The following is a 23,493-nucleotide window of genomic DNA, read 5'->3' on the forward strand; positions in this document are numbered from 1 at the left end:
TGATGTAGCTACGCAGGAGCTCAAAGCCTACAGCGTGTCCCTCCACTGCCCCACCGTGGAAGGGACCCCATAACAGGATGATGGGAACTCTACAGCAATGCAGAAGTCAGGATGGGGAAGGGGGCTCTGTTAGGAAAAGAGGCGCAGAATAGAGAGACAGTGTACGAATTTACAGCCAGACCGAATTTATTCAGAGAAAATAAATTCATAGAAGTGGGTGACCAACTGCCTGCGTGCTCAATGAGGGAACACGAGGCAGTAGGCCGGGCCCCTTTATATTTTAGGAGGAGTGAGTATGGGGGTAGGGGTAGGGGCAGCAGGCAGAGGTGAATTCCCCCAACTGGTCTTTCAAGTGTTGGAGCAACTGGTCTTGCAGGTGGCCATGGAGGGTGGGGTATGAAGGCAATAGGGTATAAGACCCTAATGAGATTCAAGGGCAAAGAATACATTCCAATATTTATCTCTCTTTTGGGCAATGAAGGAGAAGGGCTGAGGCTTATGTCTTTGTTCCATCAAGCTCTTTCCACTCCATGCCTCTGGTCATTTATGACTTTATAATCATAATTACTGAGGATTCCTCTTTATCCTACCATGTATCTTCCCTCCCTGGGGTCCCGACCCAGTAATCCCATTCAAATTGACTTAAGACAAATGGAGAATGAGGCCGTTTGTTTAACTCATAGCTCCAGTTTCCAGCCTTGTTTGTCTTTCCTCTGGAGCCAATAGGGCATTTGGGACATCAAATATCATGAAAATTACAGCATTTCCTTTTCCATGCAGAAGACGACGACAAAGCTGTTCCGTTTTGCTTTCGTACAAGCACCCAACAAACTGTCCTTCTGCACAAAAGCAAGAATAGGTAAGGAAGGGTTCAGGCTACTCTCAGCTGTGCCCAGGTGTACACACCTTCCCCTCAGCGGCTGAAGTCACTCAAGACACCCACCAGGCAGAGGACAGCACCCAGCAACACAGCAGGACCCAACAAGACAGCCTGGGCCCCAGGAGCCCCCCACTGGTCAGAATGTATCTCCAGTAAGAAGACTGTTAGCAAACCCCACAAATGCTCTGAGGGAGTGGTGCAGCCTGGTACACTGCAGTTAACTGAAAGCTGCATGATGTCCGAAGATAGGAAGGGTGAATTTAAGTCACAGAAGGTCCCAGGCTACCCTACTAACATCAAATAGTAGACACTCTGTGGGATGATCTGTTTGAAGGATCTTAGAGGACTGGATTAAAACAGAGTTAGCTAAAAAAAAAATTGATGAAATGCAACCACCATTCATGATAAAAATGCTTACCCAACAAGAAATAAGAGGACTTTCTTTACATGATGAATGGATGCTACCCAAAATACCCAAAACCTATAGCAAACGCTCTTGTTCATGGCAAAACGAGAAACATCTCAGACACAAGCTGTGAAAACACAACTGAACCTGTGAATGAATGGGTTTTGTGCTGGGTTGTTTCAGGGACCTTCACAGGGGGCATAAGTATTACCTGTTCGTCTAGAGAAAGCTCAAGTTCAAAGAGCAGGACATTTTTATCATTCCAGAAAGAAACCTTGCATCCCGTAGTCCCCAATCCTCCCATTGCCTTCAGAATGGCAGCCACTAATCTACATTCCATCCCCATAGATTTGCCTATTCTGGACATTTCCATATGAATAGACCTACACAATACGTGGTCCTTTATGACTTGTTTATTTCTCTCAGCATAATGTTTTTAAGGTCCATCCACATTTGTAGTATATAGTAGTACTTCATTCTTTTTCATAGCCAAATAATATTCCACTATATGGATATGCCACATTTTATTCATCCACTCATTAGTTGATGAACATTTGGTTTGTATCCACTTTGGGTTATTGCAAATAATGTTTCTCTGAATATTCATGCACATTTCTTGCTGTGGATATATGTACTTACTGCTTTTAAGTACATACAAAGGTACTTCCAAAAGTTTAATAATTTTGAAAGCCATAAATATTTTATTCATAATACTTAATTGATAACACACATTTTCCACAAACTAGAGACCCCTCATATTATGATCTCACATATTATGACCTCACATTACGTTTTAATTCCATGTTCCCCATAGAATTTTTGAAGTATCTTCTCACCTAAAAGTAGAGCTGCTGGGTATGGCTCCTCTATGTTTAACATTCTAAGGAATGTTAGACTTTTTTTTTTACAGCAACTGCATGATCTCACACTGTTCCAACAGCAAATATGAGTTCTAATTTCTCCGTAGCCTTGATTACACCTGTCTCTATTATTATAGTCATCCTAGTGGACATGAAGTAGCATCTCATTGTAGTCTTGATTTCCATTGCCATAATAACTAAGTTGAACAATTTTTCATGTGCTTCTTGGCTATTATGTTAAACATTTATACACCTTTGAAATTGAATTATAATCAAATCAGGTGACCTCCAATGTTAATATACTGCAGTACTCTTATTTACTGATTTTTAATGAGTAAATTTTATAAATCTGAACTTAGAAAATAAACACTAATTTATTTTACATTGGAGTTTTTCATAAATAGCTCACCCGACATTTTAAAAAAGGAATTATGGAGGCTGGCATTGTGGCACAGCAGGTAAAGTTGCCATCTGTGAGGCTAGAATCCCATATGGGCACTCATTCATATCCCAGCTGTTCTATTTCCAATCCAGCTCCCTGCAAATGCACCTGGGAAAGCAGCGTAAGATGGTCCAGGTACTTGAATCTCTGCCACCCAGCTGGGAGACCCAGGTGGAGTTCTGGCTCCTGGCTTTGGCCTGGTTGAGTCCCAGCTGCTGCAGCCTGCTGCCACCACTTGGAGAGTGAACAAGCAAATTTGGAAGACCTCTCTCCCTCCCTTCCTCCCTCCCCCGTGTGTGTGTGTGTGTGTGTGTGTGTGTGTCCCTCTCTCTAAGTCTGTCTTTCAAATAAATAAATCAATCTTTTTTAAAAGAGACACAATAATAGTCTCTTGTCTTCTAGGCCTTAGCTTTATGTGGCAGAATTAAATGAACAAAATTAATCGGAACACCTTGGAGATACATGCTAACATGTGGCCAGTACAAAAGTGATAAAACTAGAAAGCAAAGCAAATGAATGATTATCATGAGTCAGGAAGGTGGCTATTTATTGGGGAAAAGGGGTCAGCACATTATGAGTTTCTGTGATGCTTATAATATTCTATTTTGGGGAGTAATTAAACAAGTTCATGTCTTTATTACTTACTTAGCTGTTTATAGATGCTGTGTGGATTTTTATTTCCCAATAAGAAAGTGAAATATACTGATTTTTGTCCATACAAAAAATTAGTTATTAATAGACAATTTTGCTTTACAAAAGAAATTTCAAAAAAATCCATTCAAAACTGACAACTGAAAGGACAGAATTACCTTCCTTCCATTCTTCATACTTATTTAAGTGGAGGCCATACTGCACATCCTAACTTATTCTATGTACAGAAACAAAACCATTGCTTTCTTTTTTAAAAAAATTATTTATTTGAAAGACAGAGTTACAGAGAGAGGTAGATACAGAGAGAGAGAGAGAGAGAGGTCTTCCATCTGCTAGTTCAACCCCTAGATGGCCGCAACAGCCGGAGCTGAACCGACCCTAAGCCAGGAGCCAGGAGCTTCTTCCAGGTCTCCCATGTGGGTGCAGGGGCCCAAGTTCTTGGGCCATCTTCTACTGCTTTCCCAGGCCACAGCAGAGAACTGGATTGGAAGAGGAGCAGCCAGGACCAGAACCAGTGCCCATATGGGATACTGGCGCTTCAGGCCAGGGCGTTAACCCGCTGCGCCATGGCGCTGGCCCCAACCATTGCTTTCAAAGATAACTCATTCTTCTAAGTGACTTCCCTTCAATAAACACCGTTCATTACCAATTTACTGAAAATTAAATGCATTGCATGATCATAAGATCCTTGTCATCCTTGTCAACTCTCAACTGAGCACAATCTTCAGGGTCACACCTGTTCTTCCTCCTCACCAAGAAATCAGTAGTGGCAGATAGGAAATCTCACACTGGCCTCTGAAAGCCTTTATATTTACACTGCTTGGGAGCCCAGTGCTGGCTCTCTAGCAGTTTTCCAGCTGCAGAAGTGGAGGTCAGCCCACTGGAACAAAGGCATGACTCAGACTCCTACCACTAGCAAGGAAGCATTCCTTCAGGGAAGTGAAATCACTGGTTACGGGGTGGGGAGGGGGGTCACATACACAAAAATCGTGTTAATTGGGGATTCATGAAGCAAAGTAAAATTTTCCAAGTTCCATAGGCCATAGGATAGCCCATGAACTATGGTGGAAGAAACAGGATAGATGGGTCTAGAATATTTTGTTCAGCATCCTTTTTTAAACACAAGCTTACAACCTTTGATGTACCAAGAACCACAATTTTGCTTTCAAATTGCAGTGTTATCCTAACTGGCAAACCCTCTCCTTCCTCCCCCCACCCCCGCCCAATACTTCTCCCTCCCACACACAGTCTGACCTAGAAAATTCCAAGCACTGAGCACTCAGCACAAATTCAAAACAACCACCAGTGTGTGAGATAGTCAAGACTTCCCAGGACCTGCCTGAGGAAGTATGGTGTACTCTGTATAGGCTTTGGGGCATTCTGATACCCTATGCAGTAGAGAAAAGGTTCAGTCTGGCCCCATGTCACTCGGAGCTCTCTGAAGCTTTCTTGCCTACCATACGCCTCTCACCAAACCCAGCCAATGACAGGCAAAAGGTGTTTTTTTTTCTTTTTTCTTTTCTTAAAAATATTTATTCATTTATTTGAAAGGCAGAGCTACAGAGAAACAGAGGCAGAGAGAAAGAAAGAGAGAGACAGAAAGGTCCTCCACCCACTGGTCCACTCCCCAGATGGCCATAATGTCTGGAGCTGCGCCAATCCAAAGCCAGGAGCCAGGAGCTTCCTCTGGGTCTCTCCCACAGGTGCAGGGGCCCAAAGTCCTGGGCCAGCCTCCACTGCCTTCTCAGGACACAGCAGGGAGTTGGATAGGAAGCAGGGCAGCCAAGACTCAAATTGGCACCCATATAGGATGCTGGCACTGCAGGCGGCAGCCTCAACCACTATGCCACAGTGTTGCCCCAAAAGGTGTTTTTCACAGTAAGAGTAATCAAATGGCCCCTCATATAATTGTCTTGTACTAGATACCTTTCCAAGAATCTTTGTATTTAGCAATCACCCTCCATATTCCTTTCCCTACCTGTAGCAACTCCACCCAAGGCAAGCAGCAAAGCATTGCTTCCACTTCAATCCTACATCAAGATGCATTAGATGGAGCAGGCACTGAGGCTTAGCAAGTAAAACTGCTGCCTGCAGTGCCAGCATCCCATATGGGCCCCGGTTTGAGTCGCAGCTGCTCCACTTGTGATCTAGCTCTCTGCTATGTCCTGGGAAAGCAGAAGATGGCCCAAGCCCTTGGGCCCCTGCACCTGCATGGAAAGACCTGGAGGAAGCTTCTGGCTCCTGGCTTCGGATCAATGCGGCTCTGGCCCTTGTGGCCATCTGGGGAGTGAAACAGCAGATGGAAGACCTCTCTCTCTCTTCTCTCTCTCTCTCTCTCTCTCTGCCTCTCTCTCTGCCTCTCTCTGAAACTTTGACTTTCAAGTAAACAAATAAAATCTTTTTAAAAATGCATTAGAAAAATAGTTTTTCACAGGCACTTGAACTATGTTAGTAAATTATTTGTATTATCTTCCTCCCTCCAAGAACACATGAAGAGCCCAGCCTCCATGTAAAATACACAGAATCTGCAAGAGGAAGGATGGTGCCTGTCTTTTCTGCCGAACAGCAGTGGGGAATGCTGGGGCCTCTGCTGTCCCATCCCCCTCCCAGCATGGTAGCCCTAGAGCTCAGGGACCCCAAGACCAAAGGGAGGAGTGGCAACAGGTTAATACTTGTGCATGCTCCATCCCCAAGGTGGAGCCCCTGCCCTGTCTCTGTGTCTCACATCACCACTAGAAAGTCTGCATTCAGCCTAGGAAAGGTCCTGCAGTGTAGACACAGTGGGCAAAAGCAAAGGCCACACAAAAGACAAATCTATCACAATCAGGAGTATTCAATAAGCCAGAAATCAAAACTTAATATGAAGTCCACACAGTAACACCAACGGGGGAACACTGGACAGTGTGACCAGAAAATTTCAAACCTGGAGAGCAATGAGCAACCTCTGTTCCCCATTAAATCCTATTACAAAGACGTTTTTATTTGCTCTTTACTACTTTTACTTTTATAATTGTATCACAGTGATAATTGAAAAGTGATGCTACACCATCCTTGGTTGCTGTTGCTAAGATTTCCTGAAGATACCTGAAAATAAACCAAGTGCAATTGAGCAGCCTTACATAAGGCATCGAAAGTATGAGTCATCTACCACCAAGGGCTTGCATACTAAATATGTTGCAAACAGCTTACTTGTTAACTAAAAGTGATCCCTATGTTTTAGGTTTTCTGGACTCTGCCTCAACTTTCAAGTTATGGCAGTGTTCTGCACCATTTCCATTTTTCCTGCCATATATCACATAGTTTTTATTGAGGCAAGGATTCAGAGTGCAGTCAGGGACTAGCACTGTGGTGCAGCCGGTTAAACCACAACCTATGATGCCGGCATCCCCTATGAGCACTGGTTGGATTCCTGGCTGTTCCACTTCCAACCCAACTCCCTGCGTAAATGCCTTGGAAAGCAATGGAATATGGCCTGTACTGGAGCCCCTCCCAGCTATAGTGGAGATCTGGACAAGTTCTAGGCTCCTGGGTTTGACCTGGCCCAGCCCAGGCAGTTGTAGCCATTTCAGGAGTGAGCCAGTAGAGAGAAGAACCCTCTGTGTGTGTAGACAGAGCAATCCTCTGTGTGTGTGTGTGCGTGTACATATCTCCCTCATATTATATAACTCTAATTTTCAAATAAATTAAATAAATCTTAAATAAATAAGTCTGGAGCAAAACTATCTGGGTTTACATCACAGCCCTTCAACTCACTCGTACTATGACTCAATTTCTCCATGTGTGAAACAAGGATGACGGTGACCATCACAGAGTGGTAAATTAAAGCAGTTAATAAATATAGAATGCTTACCACAGTTCCTAGCACTTTTTACAGCTAAGTGTTTAACAATACAGCATTACTCAAATTATAGAATCAAATGCTTTCATTGTTCTTCTAGCCACTTGCTTTGAATGGAGTATTCCATTCTATTTTATCCTGAGCATCATTGCATGTATTATACTGAAAGAGAGTATCAGACAAACCAACTTAAAAATAACTGAACACCAAAATGCAGTGATCGCTCTTTCCAAGGGAAGGGCCAACAACAGCAGCGTTGGGCTGCCTCAAGCAGGGCTTGCCAGTAGCATCCTATGCCAGGAAATCCACAGGCTTCCTGCACCATGGTGTCTCAGAAGCAGCCCAATGCCCTTCAAGTACCCCAAGGGCTGGCTCCGTCAGTGCAGCAGATGAATCACCCAGAAGCCATCCTACTGGGCTCAGGGCTTCAATCCCAAGGAAACTCCTCTAATATCTGCAAACAAAAATCTGGGCAGCCAATAGGACACACAGGCTTTCTGACTTTCCCTAAGGGATGACCCATACCCATACCACACTTGCCTCTTGTACTTCTTACAAACTCCCTTTGAGGGGCAATTTGGGCTTTACACATACAATACTAAAAGTTCAAATATACATTGCTGTACACACTTTCATCCATGCCTGTATTATAATAAAAGCTCTCTGAATGGCAGGGATATCAGAGTTCTCAACTCCCCTAAGAGAATTGAACCCCACTTCCCCATCCACTGGGCTGTAAGCAAAATATCCAGGTCTTTATCAGAGACTAAGCAAACAACTTACAAACTCCCGTCAGATCTCTAGTGAGGAAAGTAGTCTGGAAAAGGCATTCTAAAGCAATGTTCTAAATCACAAAGACAATTAAACCCAAGAAAGCGTCCTCTCACTGTCATAAGTTCTCCTCTTGGAGTGATCATCTTCTCCATCCCAAAGCTGATTCCCATCACAAGGTCATTTCCCAGACCTTACCAACTGTATCCCTTCTAGAACCTCACTTCCAAGAACCCCACCTCATTCCAACTGTTCCTTCTGTGATCCTGCCAGCTACCCGCGGTCCCCATCTCATCCCCTCCCCCTCACACATCATCACTTATCTACATCACCAAGCTCAAATCCATGCACCATCATCACATCACTGCCTGTGTACACCCTTAGTTCCTTGTCTTCTCTTCCTTCCCTTTACTTGCCTGACAAAAATCTACCTCTGGAGGCTGGCACTGGGGCATAGTGGTTAAAGCTGCTGCCTACAGGGCTGACATCCCATGTGGGTTCTGGTTAAGTTCCAGCTATTCCACTTTCAATCCAGCTCCCTGCTAATATGCTTGAGAAATCAGCAGAAGATGGCCCAACTGGTTGGGCCCTTGCAACCATGTGGGGGACCCAGAAGAAGGTCCAGGCTCCTGGCTTTGGATCAACCAACCTCCAGCCATTGTGGCCATTGGGGGAGTGAACCAGCAGATGAAAGACCTCTCTCATTCTCTCTCTCTGCTTCTGCCTGTCTGTAACTCTGCCTTTGAAATAAATAAATAAATAAATAATCTTTACCAAAAAAAAAAAAAAAAACCTACCTCTGTCAAAAATATACCTCTACCTGAACACTAAGTGGGACCTGCAGGAATCCTTTGATTTTTCCCTGTTCACTGTCACATCATACCCACACTATTTCATTTTCTTTCTCTCCTTAATACCCAGAAATTTTCCCAATCTGTACTCTCCAAGAAAGAGCATGTGTCCCATTTCACCAAGAAAATATAAGCAATGAGAAAAATATCACAAGCTCCCACCACATTACTGCAACTGTGCCCATATGCTCTGCATTCTCTCCTGTGGATATGGATGACTGTCTCAGCTCGGGCTAAGGCCAACCCCTTGCTAGAATCACAAAGTCCCTCCTTTCTCCTACTCAAGGGCATTCCTTCCCTTTCCTGCATCACCAAATGTCCCCTGTCAATTACATCCCTCACATCAGCACATGCATATCATTTATTCCTCCAATCTTAAAACTCTCCAAATCCTGCTTCCCAATCCAGCCATCATTCCTCTTTCTTCTTTCCTTTAGAACAAAGTTTTTGGAAGAGTTATCCATACCGATTTCCTTTCCCTCCAATTTCTCTTAAGTTAATAATAAGATCACCTCCATGACTCCATTCCTAGGTCATCAACAAGCTCTGCAGGACAACCCATTCTTAATCAACAACTGACACCTAACCCACTTGGGAGGTAATGTGGCAGAGAGGTGAGGGGCATAGAGTCTGGCCTCAGACTAATAAAATCTGCATCCCCCACTTACGTCTTGGGGGATATTAGAGAAGTTGGTTCACCTTTCTGTGCCTCAGTTTCCTACTCTAGAAAATGGAGGTGATAATAACAGTATCTACACTTCACAGTAGTTCTGTCAGGATTACAGAAGTTGTTACGTACACACTGCTTAGGAAAAACTACCTAGAACACTGCTATTACAGGTCACATCCCCCTCCCTGACAAAAAAAAGAATTTAGTAGTTTCCAAATCCCACATTCTTCTGCTTTTCCCCCAGTCTGAGTCTGTTGGCTCCTCCTCAGTTCCAGGACTCAAGCCTTACTCCACTTTGCTCTCTCAGTGCTCCTGTCCAGAGGGACAACTTTAAATGGCATCAACACACTGAAGATGCCTTAATGTCTATCTCCAGCTCAGACTGCTCCTCAGAACTGCAGACTCATTCATCTAATCCATGTTTCCATTCCACAGCATGTCTTAAGCATGGGTCTTACACCATGCACAGGCACTTGGGGTACAAGGAAGAATTAAAAGATAAAAATTCCTGCTATCCTGGAACTATAGTAATAATGAGGGCAAAAGACAGAACTATAGTAATAATGAGGGCAAGATAACAGAAATGCGTTAGATAATGAGATACTTAGGAGAGAGATTAGCAGAGGAGGGGACCCAGGAGAGTATATAGGAGAAATTACTGATAGGGTAATAGCAGCAGCCTCTCTGAGAAGGTGAAGTTCAAGTTAAGACCTGCAATGGGATCCCTGGTAAAAGGGAGATGGGAGCCCCAGAGGCAGACCCAGGCCTGGCCTGTGTAGTGAAGCAGTGACCCAGGAAGGCCAGAACGAGGTAAGAATAGAGAGACAGCAAGAGGGCCAGATGCTGTTAGGCCTCAGAGGCCACGGTAAGACCTTTCAGGAACATTTTTTTCCTCTGGCTGTGTGGAAGCCTGGGTAGGTTCAGTACAGAGGAGTGACATTAATGGGCTCTGACTTTTAAATCTTCTTTACTATAAAACACATACAGAAAAATGCACAAAACACCTCTGTGAAACACCCATGAAGGTTCCACTCATGTCAAGGTATGACCCAACTTATTGTCCTTATCCCTCGCCATAAATATAATCATTATTCTCACTCCCTTCCCTAGCTTCTCTTTAAAGTGTCACCATCAGAGTATTCATCTCTAATACTATAGTTAAATGTTGTCCATTTTTAAGCATTTAATAAATACAGTCACATACTGCATGTTCTTTAAGTCCATCATCTTCTATTCAACATGTTTTGTTCCATTTTATTGTGCCTGTAATTCATTTTCTTTGATGTATAATATTTCACTGCATAGATAAACCACAACTTACTTATCCATAAAGATGTTGCTTTAATATTTTAGGTATGACTCCTGTGAACATGTACAAGTAACTCTGATAGGTCTCTGCCAAGGAGTGAGATTTCTGGGTAATTAAACCATAACTTCAACCTTGAAAAGATCAGCAAATGTTTCCTAATTTATATTCTCTCCAAAATCCTACAAGAACATTACAAGAAGTAAACACCACAAGCTACAGATTAACTTCACTCATGACATAAATGCAAAAATCCTAAATAGACCAGGAACAAAAATAAAAAGCATGTAAAAATTGTAATCTACTAAAAACAATTTGGGCTTATTCTAGGAATGAAAGGTTGATCTAATATTTAGAAATCAATATTATTCACCATATTAACAGAATGAGGATTAAAAATTAAAATATCATTTTGGAAATTACAAGAAAAATTTTGATAAGATCAATAATCATTCATAATAAAACTTTTTCTTTTTTTTTTTTTGCTTTCAAACTTTTATTTAATGAATATAAATTTCCAAAGTACAGCTTATGGATTACAATGGCTTCCCCCCCATAACGTCCCTCCCACACGCAACCCTCTCCCCTTCCATTCACATCAAGATTCATTTTCATTTCTCTTTATATACGGAAGATCAGTTTAGCATACATTAAGTAAAGATTTCAACAGTTGGCTCCCACACAGAAACATAAAGTGAAAACTACTGTTTGAATACTAGTTATAGCATTAAATCTCAATGTACAGCACACTAAGGACAAAGATCCTACATGAGGAGTAAGTGCACAGTGACTCCTATTGTTGACTTAACAAATTGACACTCTTGTTTATGGCCTCAGTAATCACCCTAGGCTCTTGTCATGAGCTGCCAAGGCTATGGAAGCCCCCTGAGTTCACCGACTCTGATCATATTTAGACAAGGCCATGGTCAAAGTGGAAGTTCTCTCCTCCCTTCAGAGAAAGGTACCTCCTTCTTTGATGACCCATTCTTTCCACTGGGATCTCACTCACAGAGATCTTTCATTTAGTTTTTTTTTTCCCCCAGAGTGTCTTGGCTTTCCATGCCTGAAATACTCTCATGGGCATTTCAGCCAGATCCGCATGCCTGAAGGGCTGATTCTGAGGCCAGAGTGCTGTTTAGGACATCTGCCATTCCATGGGTCTGCTGTGTATCCCACTTCCCATGTTGGATCATTCTCTCCCTTTTTGATTCTATCAGCTAGTATTTGCAGACACTATTCTTGTTTCTGTGATCCCTTTTGTTCTTAGTCCTATCATTATGATCAATTGTGAACAGAAATTGATCACTGGGACTAGTGAGATGGCATTGGTACATGCCACGTTGATGGGATTGAATTGGAATCCCCTGGTATGTTTCTAACTCTACCGTTTGAGGTAAGTCAGCTTGAGCATGTCCCTCCCGAATTGCACATCTCTTCCCTCTCTCATTCCCACTCTTATATTTAACAGCGATCACTTTTCAGTTAAGTTTCAGCACTTAAGAAGAATTGTGTATTGATTACAGTATTCAACCAAAAGTATTAAGTAGAACAAACAAAAAAAATACTAAGAGGGATAACATATCAAGCTGCTCATCAACAGTCAGGGTGAGGGCTGATCAAGTCACCGTTTCTCCTAGTGTTCATTTCACTTTAACAGGTTTCCTTTTTGGTGCTCAGTTAGTTGTCACCTATCAAGGAGGACAAGTGATATTTGTCCCTTTGGGATTGGCTTATTACACTCAGCATAATGTTTTCCAAATTCCTAACAGGGATCACTTTTCATTTAAAATTTAAACACCTAAGAATAATTGTGTGTTAATTACAGAGTTCAACCAATGGTACTAGAACAAAAAGAAATACTAAAATGGATAAAGTATTACATTGTACATCAACCGTCAGGACAAGAGCTGATCAAGCCACTGTTTCTCATAGTGTCCATTTCATTTCAACAGGTTTCCCCCTTGGTGCTCACTTAGTAGTTGCCGATCAGGGAGACCTTATGATATTTGTCCCTTTGGGGCTGGCTCAATTCACTCAGCATGATGCTTTCTAAATTCCTCCATCTTGTTGCAAATGACCGGGTTTCATTGTTTTTGACTGCTGTATAGTATTCTATAGAGTACATGGTACATGTCCCATAATTTCTTTATCCAGTCTACTGTTGATGGGCATTTGGGTTGGTTCCAGGTCTTAGCTATTGTGAATTGAGCTGCAATAAACATTAATGTGCAGACAGCTTGTTTGTTTGCCAATTTCATTTCCTTTGGGTAAATTCCAAGGAGTGGGATGGCTGGGTTGAATGGTAGGGTTATCTTCAGGTTTCTGAGGAATCTGCAGACTGACTTCCATAGTGGCTTAACCAGTTTGCATTCCCACCAACAGTGGGTTAGTGTCCCTTTTCCCCCACATCCTCTCCAGCATCTGTTGTTGGTAGATTTCTGAATGTGAGCCATTCTAACCGGGGTGAGGTGAAACCTCATTGTGGTTTTGATTTGCATTTCCCTGATTGCTAGTGATCTTGAACATTTTTTCATGTGCCTGTTGGCCTTTTGGATTTCCTCTTTTGAAAAATGTCGATTGAGGTCCTTGGCCCATCTCTTAAGTGGGTTGTTTGTTTTGTTTTTGTGGAGAGTCTTGATCTCTTTGTAGATTCTGGTTATTAACCAAAACTTTTTCAAAGCTAGGAATAACAGTGAACATAAAGTACAGCTATACAAAAATCTATAGAAATTTGTTCTCCATATCAAATATCTATCATTACTGGCTTTGCTGCTTCTTTATCAGTAACTGAGAGGGTTATGTTAGACTCTGCTATGATCATGGATCTGGCCATTACTCTTCAATTCTGCCAACTTTTGTTTTATATATTTAAGTCATCTTATAAGTTGCATAGAAATTTAGAGTCATTAATCTTCTGTCATTTAGAATCATTACTCTTCTATAATTTATAATCATGAATCCTCTGCTGTTATGAGATATCCCTCTAGCTTTACTATGATTGCTGTGTTAGTGTATTTCATTATTAATATAGTTTACCACCTTCCTTTCATAGTATATATTTCTCCATTTTTTCAACATTTTCATATCTCTAGGTTTTAAACTATCTCTTGTAAACAGCATAATTTATATTTTATTAATTTATCCAATCTGTCGATCTTTATCTTTTATTGGGCAATTTTAGAAATTTCCATTTTATGTAATTATTGATTTTTTTTTACTTTAAACCTACCATCTTGTCTTCTACTTTTTATTTGCCTAGGTTCTAGTCCTGACTTCACCTCCAGTTCCAACTTCATACTAATGTGCACCCCAGGAGGTAAATGATGGCTCTAGTAGTTGAGTCCCAGATATCCACATGGGAGAGACCTATATTTAGTTCCAAGCTCCCAGCTTCAGCCTGGCCCAGATCCAATAGTTGTGGAAATCTGGGGAGTGAATCACGAGATGAGAGATTGCTCACTCTTGTTCTGTCTGCCTCTCAAGTCATTAAAAATAATTTAAAATTCATGGAAAGTGTTCTATTATATTTTAATTCAATTTTTCCATGAACTTCTTGAAGTCCCTTCGCAATATTCCTGGTTTTGAAAATGTCATGGAAACACCCCCCCCCCCCCATGGATAATGGGAATCTACTGTAAAAAGTCTCTCTGGCCACTGCTAAATTAAAACCATAATAAGCACCAAAATAAAAAGTAAAACTTATTTTACAATATTAGCTTATTCTGTTTTTCACAGAGGACCATAATTTAAAACACTGTCTAAACTGATTTTTCATTCAAACTGATAATATCATAAATGCACCTGAGAAATTCAATACAGGAATAGTGCCATTAGTGTTATACATAATTCCTTAATCTATCTGTTTTCAGTTGGTAATTAAATTTTAATCTCACCAAAATGAAGGCATTCTCATTATAGTAAAGTATCTTACAGGGTTGCTCATTTGGTGCAATTTCAATGTTAAAAGAATGACTCGGTAAATATAAGACCTACAAGTTTTGTTGGTTGGTTTCTATCAGCCATTTTATGAAGGCATCACTTTGCTTGGTTACTTCCTCTCTAATTGAGAGTCACAGGCAGGAAACAAAACCCATGTGGCTGAGTGAACTGAGATCTCTCATAAAATCAGAACTGCTATGGAATTCCCTATATCTACTCCCAGCCCACCAAATCTGCATGACCTGGTCACAGCCACCTAGCAAATACCTCCCTCACACTGAGCAAGTAAGAATAGTGCAACCAAGGTATTTACCAGGCCACCTCTCAGATTCTTCTGGTCCTGTTACTTTAGATTCCTAGCTTCTCCTCTTTCTAGCAAATACTAAGGAAATGTATCCCCACAAAACTCATGTGTTAACTTCACAGCCAGTAGAGGTTGACCTTACTGCCTATGAATTTGTTCCACCGAGTTCTCTCTCAGTCTGAGCCTTTGTAACTGGCTGTCTCAGAGTTGAAAATCTCCAGGTTTAACATTTCCTTATTTTAACTTGGCAGTTGCATGAATAAAAGTCATTATCATAGGTCAACACGTGTGTATTTTCCACATTAGAACCATCAGAAACTACCAGGAGCTGGCTCAGAGGGTGGCGAGTGTGATGGGCACAGTAACCACTCCTCCTTCCCCCAAAACATGTCTACATCACAATCCCCAGAACTTATAAAGATGTTACCTTACCTAGCAAAGAAGAAATATGCTTGTAGACAGATGAAGACGATGACTTGAGGATCAGAGTGAAAGATGTGAAAAAGACTCAAAGGGCCATTGCTGGCTTTCACGATGCAATGAGGTCAAGCAAAGTTGGCAGCCTGTAGAAACTGGAAAAGGTTCAAGAGCAGGGTTCTCTCCTAGAACCTTCAGAAAGACGTGCAGCCCTGCCAGAACCTTAATTTTAGCCCTGCAAGACTTATTTCAGATTTCAGAACTATAAAACTAAGATAATGAGTTTATATTGGTTTAAGACACTAAATGTGGGGTGGTTTATAACGGCAGCAATAGAAAACTCATGCAGTGAGCTCCCTGCTTCCGTAGGTAATCAAGTGATGCTGAGAGGTCAACTGTGAGGAGTCCACGCAAGTGACCACTTCACTGAGAGGTTAGGATTGGGTACCTCTTGAACTCTTCCCTACTTTAAGAGTCTGTGAGCAAGTACTCTCTTCTAATTCCTAGACATGAGATGGCTAACACGGCCGTTAGCCAGCACACGCCATCACAGAACAGTTCATAAACTGGTGACAAGACTCCAGCTTGTTTTTGTGATTATGACAAAACCACTGTCACTTTGTTCTGCATCTGTAAAAGAGAAACTTGCTGTCTAGAAGTATTTCATTTGACATCATTTATAATGATGTAATAGCAGATGACAACATAAAACAGTTTCTCCTTGAAAGAAAGGGAACAGTTATAGCACTTAACATGTAATAAATCTCTGCCAGGGCAGTGCTTTAAAAATGTGAGTGGTAAAATCAAAGTAGATGGCCAGCATTGCAGCAAAGCGAGTGAAGCTGACACCTGCAATGCTGTCAAGTTCTGCAATGTTAGTTCAAGTCCTGGGTGCTCCACTTCTGATCCAGCTCCCTTCTAATGCACCTGAGAAAGCAGCAGAAGATGGCCCACGTACTTGGGTCCCTGAATGTGGGAGACAGGGAAAAAGCTCCTAGCTCCTGGCGTCAGCTTGACCAAGCCCCAGCCATTTTAGTGATTTGGGGAGTGAACCAGTGGATGGAAAATCTCTTTACACTGTCTCCTTCTCTCTCTGTAACTTTGACTTTCAAATAAATAAATAAATCTTTTTTTTAAAAAAAAAAAAGAACATCATTATCAGTGTACATAATAAAATACAATCAAATAAAGCAGAAACTATCAGACATAGGGCAAGTATTATGTGATAATAATTTTTTTGTTTCAGTTCTGTGCAGAGTGTATGCATGTGTCTACATTGGATCACTATGCAGACTGTAGCTCTCATTATGAGCCACAGGCCAAAGAACTTGAAAGTCACTGTACTGGAAAATATAGGAGCACATAGTTCAATACAAAAGATACAAGCATGCATATTATTGCAATACTGTACTTAATAGAGTTGCATTAAATCATTACAGCATTGACACTTGTTCATTATATAAATTCAAGGAAGAGACAAATGTCTTTTCATATCACAGCCCATGGAAATTTTATTTTAGCAATTATATAGATCATGTTTTTCATTTAAAAAAGAGAAAATATATTAATTTGTAATAAAAGTTATGAAAAGGTGATGACCCATTTTCAAACAGCCTAAACTGGTCTGCAGTCACTAAAAGTAGTAGTTCTACAGCAACTGACAAAAATCAGGCAGCATGCCTAAAAGACAGTTAGCTAACCATGTCTATCTTTTAATTAAAATCATAGAATCAGCTGTCTCTATTCATCTCCACATGCTGGTATTTCTGTGCATGTTCCCTTTTGACTTTCATCTTTTGAAATGGAAACATTATAATTCTGTTAAGTCTTTCCTTATTTAGGAACCCGCTTTTCATCTCAAATCATCAAGTGCTTTATGTGGAAAGACTTTACTGCTGAAGTGAGCCCTGCCACCCTATCACCTCCCTCTTAACGCTGATCTCTCCTACCTGCCTCCCTGGCCTCTAACTGCAATCTCAACATATGGCAACGAACACAGAACTAATTGGTTAAGCCTGTCATCTATGTCCTCATCCAAGGCCTGCCAAAGGAAGAAGGCAGGCTTCCACCTAGGGCTATCTCCACTCTCAACCCAACAAACAATACTCGGAGGAAACAGTCATGGAACTAACTTTGTCTCCACATCAATGAACTGTCACCCATTATACTTATCCCTGTATTCAGCTTCTTAATGCCCACAAGGATACCAAGATAGACTCTCAAATACATAACGTCTGAATCTGGGTATGCCATGTCTGTAAATAATATCCTGAAATACTGCCAATGTGTGATGTTGTCTGCAAGCCCAAGGAGGCCTCCCACCATATGTGTCTGAGTGAAACCATGGTGGCCTTTGGTGATTACTGCTTCCCTTTCTCACAGAACATGGTTACCAGTACAGACTGTCCCCTGGGACTTACCACAAACACCAGCCTACAGGAACTCACCTTTCTATCTTTTACTGCCATGCCCTCTTTCACACTAAGGTATTGGGATTCATGACAGTGTTCCAGGAATCTCCATTACAGATTCTGGTAAAACCCCAGGAAGCAATTTGTCTGGATCAGGAAACCAATTCAAGAGGAATATAGTGTTGCCTTACTATTACCAATACATTTTATTTACTTATTTGACAGACAGAGTTAGTGAGAGAGAGAGACAGAAAGGTCTTTCTTCCGTTGGTTAATCCCCCAAATGGCCGCTATGGCCGGAGCTGTGCTGATCCAAAACCAGGAGTCAGGTACTTCCTCCTGGTCTCCCATGTGGGTGCAGGGACCAAGCACTTGGGCCACAGCAGAGAACCGGACTGGAAGAAGAGCAACCGGGACTAGAACCGGCGCCCATATAGGATGCTGGTGCTGCAAGCGGAGGATTAAACAAGTAAGCCATGGCGCCGTCCCCTCCCAATACATTTTTACTCTAAACAACCTTCTCCTTGATGAAGAAACTGAAGCAAGCTAGGAGTCAAGTACTCCCTTTCTCTCCAGTTACTCTTAATATGAATGAGAGAATTTTTGCAAAATGACCGCCATCTTGTGGCAGGAACCCCCCTTCCCTTACATAGAAAAAAAAAATAAACTAAAATCAGAAACAGTAGGACAGCAAGGGCTTTCTGGGAAATGGGGGGTGCAGGTCGGGGAGAGTTTTCTGTGAAATGCTGCAGTGCAACTAGGTCAACTAAAGCGAAGCAGCTAGGTCATCTGCAGCCATTCAGGTGCTCGCAGGTTTGACTTTGTGTGACGGTTGTATAAGCAGTGCTGTAGCTCTAAGACATTCAATCAAAAGCTGTATAACTGCACATGCATTAGAAAACTTAAAGTTGTTTGTGCTAGGGTATATAAGACAATGCCCTGCTTTGTTCAGGGCCCAGAATTTGGAGACAAATCTCTCCTCTGGGTCTGCTGGCAAAAATAAAAGCTGTTTTCCTATTAAGAGCCTTGGTGTCCCATGTCTCTGTCCAGGAATCCTACTACAACGGTACTTGGCACTAAGTTGGTTCTTAAAACCAAGTGCTTCCTTCCTTTCCCCCACATTACTAGGAGCCAGAGTAAGCCTATTTCATTTTTCTCCTTGACCTAAATACAACCAAAAAAGAATGGTGTTTGCTGATATGTCTGCATTTTGCAAATTGCCTAAACCTCACTTCTGTGGAATATTTAGCCTTTCAGCCACCACCTTTCCAAGTCAGCACCATGCCATCTATGCACCACCCTTACGCCCTGCAGGTGTCTCCTTGACTAAGTCTGTGAATAGATGCATGCACACAACACAGCATTTCCAAAACTGCAGCTGTGGGTTCTAGCAAGATAAGGACACTCCTCCCATCTCACTGCCTCAAGTACTATCCTCCTCCGTCTAGGATGGCCTCTTGGACACAGCCCATAGCCCCAGGAGGGATGAGCATGACAGGAAGAGGAGAGAAGCCACGCGGTTCAGACACTTCTCTCTGTTCTCACAGTACTCAGAACTCCATTCCAGAAAGCCATTATCCCTTATTAGCCATGACACATTTTAGAGAACCAAGTCAGGTAAAAACAACAATAACAGCAATAATATTATATTACAAGGTTGTCCAGTGTTCCATGAAGCACCCCTGAGCCTCAAAGTAAGCCTAAGAGAGCAGGTTCTATTCTTGTACTTTGCCAGTTAGCAAACTAAGGCTGGTTGAACTTAAGAGATTGACTTTAGGCACACATCTACTTAGTGGAGAAGCTATGCACAAACCTAACTCACGACCCAACTAACTGTACATTATCTAGCAACCATTTATTAACACATCCAGCATTCCCTACCCCTATGAGACAGTTCGCATGCACTACCTCTTTTCAGACTCAAAACAATGCTATCTATTAAAGATGAGCCAGCTCCCTCAATTATACTATATTTCTGGCAGAAATTCGAGTGGAGTTAAAAACAGTGCAAAACTGTAGGCATTCAAAGTGCATTTCCCAACAATTGTAATTCCTAAGGTTTGATAAGATTCCTAAATACTACAATAATAGGATCTAACATTTATCACACACTCAATAATTGTAAGGCAATATGACATGAGTCAGAAATAAATGACCTCATTAGTCTTCCCAACGCTCCTATGATGAAAGAATGACAAACATTTTTATAGATGAGGAAACTGAGGTTAAGGGACATTGATAAAACAAAATCAAGTGGTCTGACTCCAGAGATACTAAAGATTAACAAAGCATTATACTACCTGTGCTTTTTTAAGATTTATTTGTTTATTTGAAAGTCAGAGTTACACAGAGAGAGAGAGAGAGAGAGAGAGAGAGAGAGAGAGAGGTCTTCCATCCAACGGTTCACTCCCCAACTGATCACCATGGCCGGAGCCGTGCCGATCTGAAGCCAGGTGCCTGAATCTTCTTCCCAGTCTCCCATGCGGGTGCAGAGTCCCAAGGACTTGGGCCATCTTCCACTGCTTTCCCAGGCCATAGCAGGGAGCTGGATTGGACGTGAAGCAGTTGAACCAGTGCTCATATGGGATGCTGGCACTTCAGGCCAGGACGTTAACCCACTGCACCACAGCACTGCCCCATACTACCTGTGCTTTTAAGAACAAGCATACAGGGGCTATTCCGTTAGAGTGACTGCTGGAGTCCCAGCATCACAGCTTCTGATCCAGTTTTCTCCTAATGCACCTGTGAAAGCAGCAGAGGATGGTCCAAGTGCCTCTGCCATCCACACGTGAGATGCAAACTGAGTTCCAGGTTCCTGGTTTCGGCCTGGCTCAGCCCTAGTCATTGAGGACATTTGTTGATCTGTTGCTCTTTCAAGCAGGTAAGTAAATGAATAAATAAATAAATCTTAACAAAAAAAGCATGCAAGTCCTTCACCAGAAAACATTTGCCTATCCTCTCTGACAGGTGACTGTTCTATTCTTTACTTTTTAAAAATTGGCATAAATAATTGATCAGTTAAAAGCATACGTGTTGGGACTGGCACTGTGGCACAGTAGATTAATCCTCTGCCTGCAGGGCTGGCATCCCCTATGGGTGCCAGTTTGAGTCCCGGCTGCTCCTCTTCCAATCCAGCTCTCTACTATGGCCTGGGAAAGCAGTAGAAGATGGCCCAAGTCCTTGGGCCCCTGTACCCACATGAGAGACCTGAAAGAAGCTCCTATCTCCGAATCAGTGCAGTTCCAGCCGTTTAAGGAGTTAACCAGCAGATGTAAGACCTTTCTCTCCCTAATAAATAAATAAATAAAGGTCTTTAAAAAAATATGTATTGTGAACAAAACCTAACACTGTGAGTTCAGTGATTTTGCAGATAGAATCCCAATGACTGAAAGTGAGGACAGAGATGAAGGGCCCACAGCCAGACCCAGTGATCCAGGTGAACAGCTTTCATCCAGGTCTCCCTGGAGCTGGAAAGCGACAGAAGACCAGAAGACAAGTCCTTCACTTTGGTACAATCTGTTTCCCTGGCCCCAACTTCCACTAAAAAAAAAAAAAAAAAAAAAAAAAAAAAAAAAGCCAAGCTAGCCTTTCCTCCCATTCATAAGATGTGGCTCTTCCAAACTAACTGACCATCCTAAGAGGGAGGAACCATGGAGCCTGGACAGCCCCATCTGACACTGCACCTGGACGTTTGTCTCCAGACACCTGGAACCCAGTCCGCTGTGACCAGCAGCAATGGTAGCAGATGCTAGCACAGGTGCATCAGGATGAGAAAGTACACACACGTGGTTTTAACGATGACCCACCCCAGTCATTTGCTAGGGCTGTCTTAACAATGTACCACAGAGTAGGGGACTTAAGCTATAGAAATCTGGTCTCACAGTTCTGGAGATTGCCAGTGTGAAATCAAGGTACTGGCAAGGTTAGTTGCTTCCACAGGCCCTCCTCACCTTGCAGATGGCCATCTTCTGCCTGGAATGCCCTTACTCCTGGCATCTCTTCATTGTCCTGCAAAGACACCAGTGCTACTGGACTAGGGCCTGACAGAATGGCCTCATTTTACCTTAATATCTAACAAGACCCTGTCTCCCACTAAGTCACATTCTGAGGTATGAGGGTGGTTAAGGCCTCAACATAGGAATTTGGTGAACCACAAGTCAGCCCCTAACTCCCACAGTAGAAATAACCCTTGTTACAGTCAGAACAGTTTCATTCCAAATGATTTTTCAACAAAGTGTTGTTTATTCTTTTTCACATGAATCAGATATAAAAAATTTAAAAACTAATAAATTCAGGCTCCTTTAAATATTTAACTATGGCTACTTGAATACTATTAATAAGAAAAAAGAAAAGTTCTTTAAAAGTTATCATCCCACTGATCCAATTATTTGACTTATATGCTTACTCTGAACATGTATACAAAAGAATAGTTCAGAACACTGTACAAACTTTAGAAACTTCCCAAGTATCCAACACTTAAAGACATGATTCACTGTACTGTGTTATGGTGTCTTATATTGCCATCAAAAATCACATGGTAGGTGGCATGCATTTGGCCTAGTGGTTATCTACCAGTTAAGGTCCCAATGTCACCTACTGTTGTGGTTGGATTCAATACCTGCCTCTGGCTCTTGAGTTCAGCTTCCCACTAAGTCAAACGCTGGGACACAGTGATCATGACTCAGATAACTGGGTATCTGCCAACCACGTGGGATATCTATATTGATTTCCCACCTCCCAGCTTCCACCCTAGGCAAGTGCCCATTTCTCTAATACCATCAGAGTACTTCCTATTACAGACAAATCTCTTACCTACCTCAGGGTGACAACAGTGCATGCAAGGTGTGTCATCTGATAATCAAGTCACTCAGTCTGGCTCCCCTCTTTCTTCTGCAGAACAGGAAAAGATAATACTTGTGCTCCCCTCTTTTTGGGACTTTGCAAGGATCAACAAAGGCAGCTTGCAGAATCACTCTTAAAAAATGACCATTCTTAAACAAGAAAACATCACAATTCAGATATCATAATTCTAAGCCTTCAAATCAAATGAGCCCATCAAAATCTCCTCCTAATTATCTTCTCTTTTTTAATGGGACTCTATTCTTTCATATTTTAGCTGTGGATAAGAAAACACAAGAAATATGTTGTATAAAGTAAGGAGCTTAATGGTCCCCTAAGACCAAATAGGTCAGTTTGTTAATATCAAAATCACCTTCAATCTTTCTATCTAGAGTAAATTTGATTTTAAAACAAAAATAGCTTTGAAGCAAAGCTTTCTTTTAGAAATGAGCAACTGGAGAGGGGCCATACGACCCTCATCCAGGGGTGAAACCAAGGACCCTGCTCTCTGCTTGGCTCCACCCAGGCAACGCACTCTTCAGTTTAACTTGTGGTTAAATTATCCTGATAAAATGGGAACTCAGCCAAACTAGAAAAGTCTAGTTTGTAGCCACATGTTCAGAGAGCCCACATGTATGCAGCTGTCAATCACAAACGCCAATCATGAGCATCAGGACTATATCGCCAGTCCATGTCCCTCATATTTTAGGGATAAGAGCCCCAAAACCAGGAAGAAAAGGTGCCAGGTGCTCAAATTGGCCCATTCCTCCCCTAGAATCTATGTCCATAAACTTTATTTTACTATCCCTACTTTCATCTCTCTGAATTACAACTCATTACTCATCAGCAAAAAGGAACTGAGATAGCCAGCCACCAGCAAGGACAGTCTCCAATTTTATTAAGTTACC

General features: G+C 41.9%; 1 protein-coding gene and 1 pseudogene across 2 annotated transcripts in view; one reads left to right on the forward strand and one right to left on the reverse strand.

Annotated features, from left to right (window-relative positions):
* Nucleotides 1-23,493, reverse strand: part of RYR2 (ryanodine receptor 2) — a 772,754-nt gene that overhangs the window by 674,903 nt on the left and 74,358 nt on the right.
* Nucleotides 1-23,493, forward strand: part of LOC100345443 (uncharacterized) — a 168,251-nt pseudogene that overhangs the window by 98,852 nt on the left and 45,906 nt on the right.

This window comes from Oryctolagus cuniculus, chromosome 13 (genome assembly GCF_051225735.1).
Source record: "Oryctolagus cuniculus isolate XC-2025 breed Fujian yellow rabbit chromosome 13, ASM5122573v1, whole genome shotgun sequence".
Taxonomy (NCBI): domain Eukaryota; kingdom Metazoa; phylum Chordata; class Mammalia; order Lagomorpha; family Leporidae; genus Oryctolagus; species Oryctolagus cuniculus.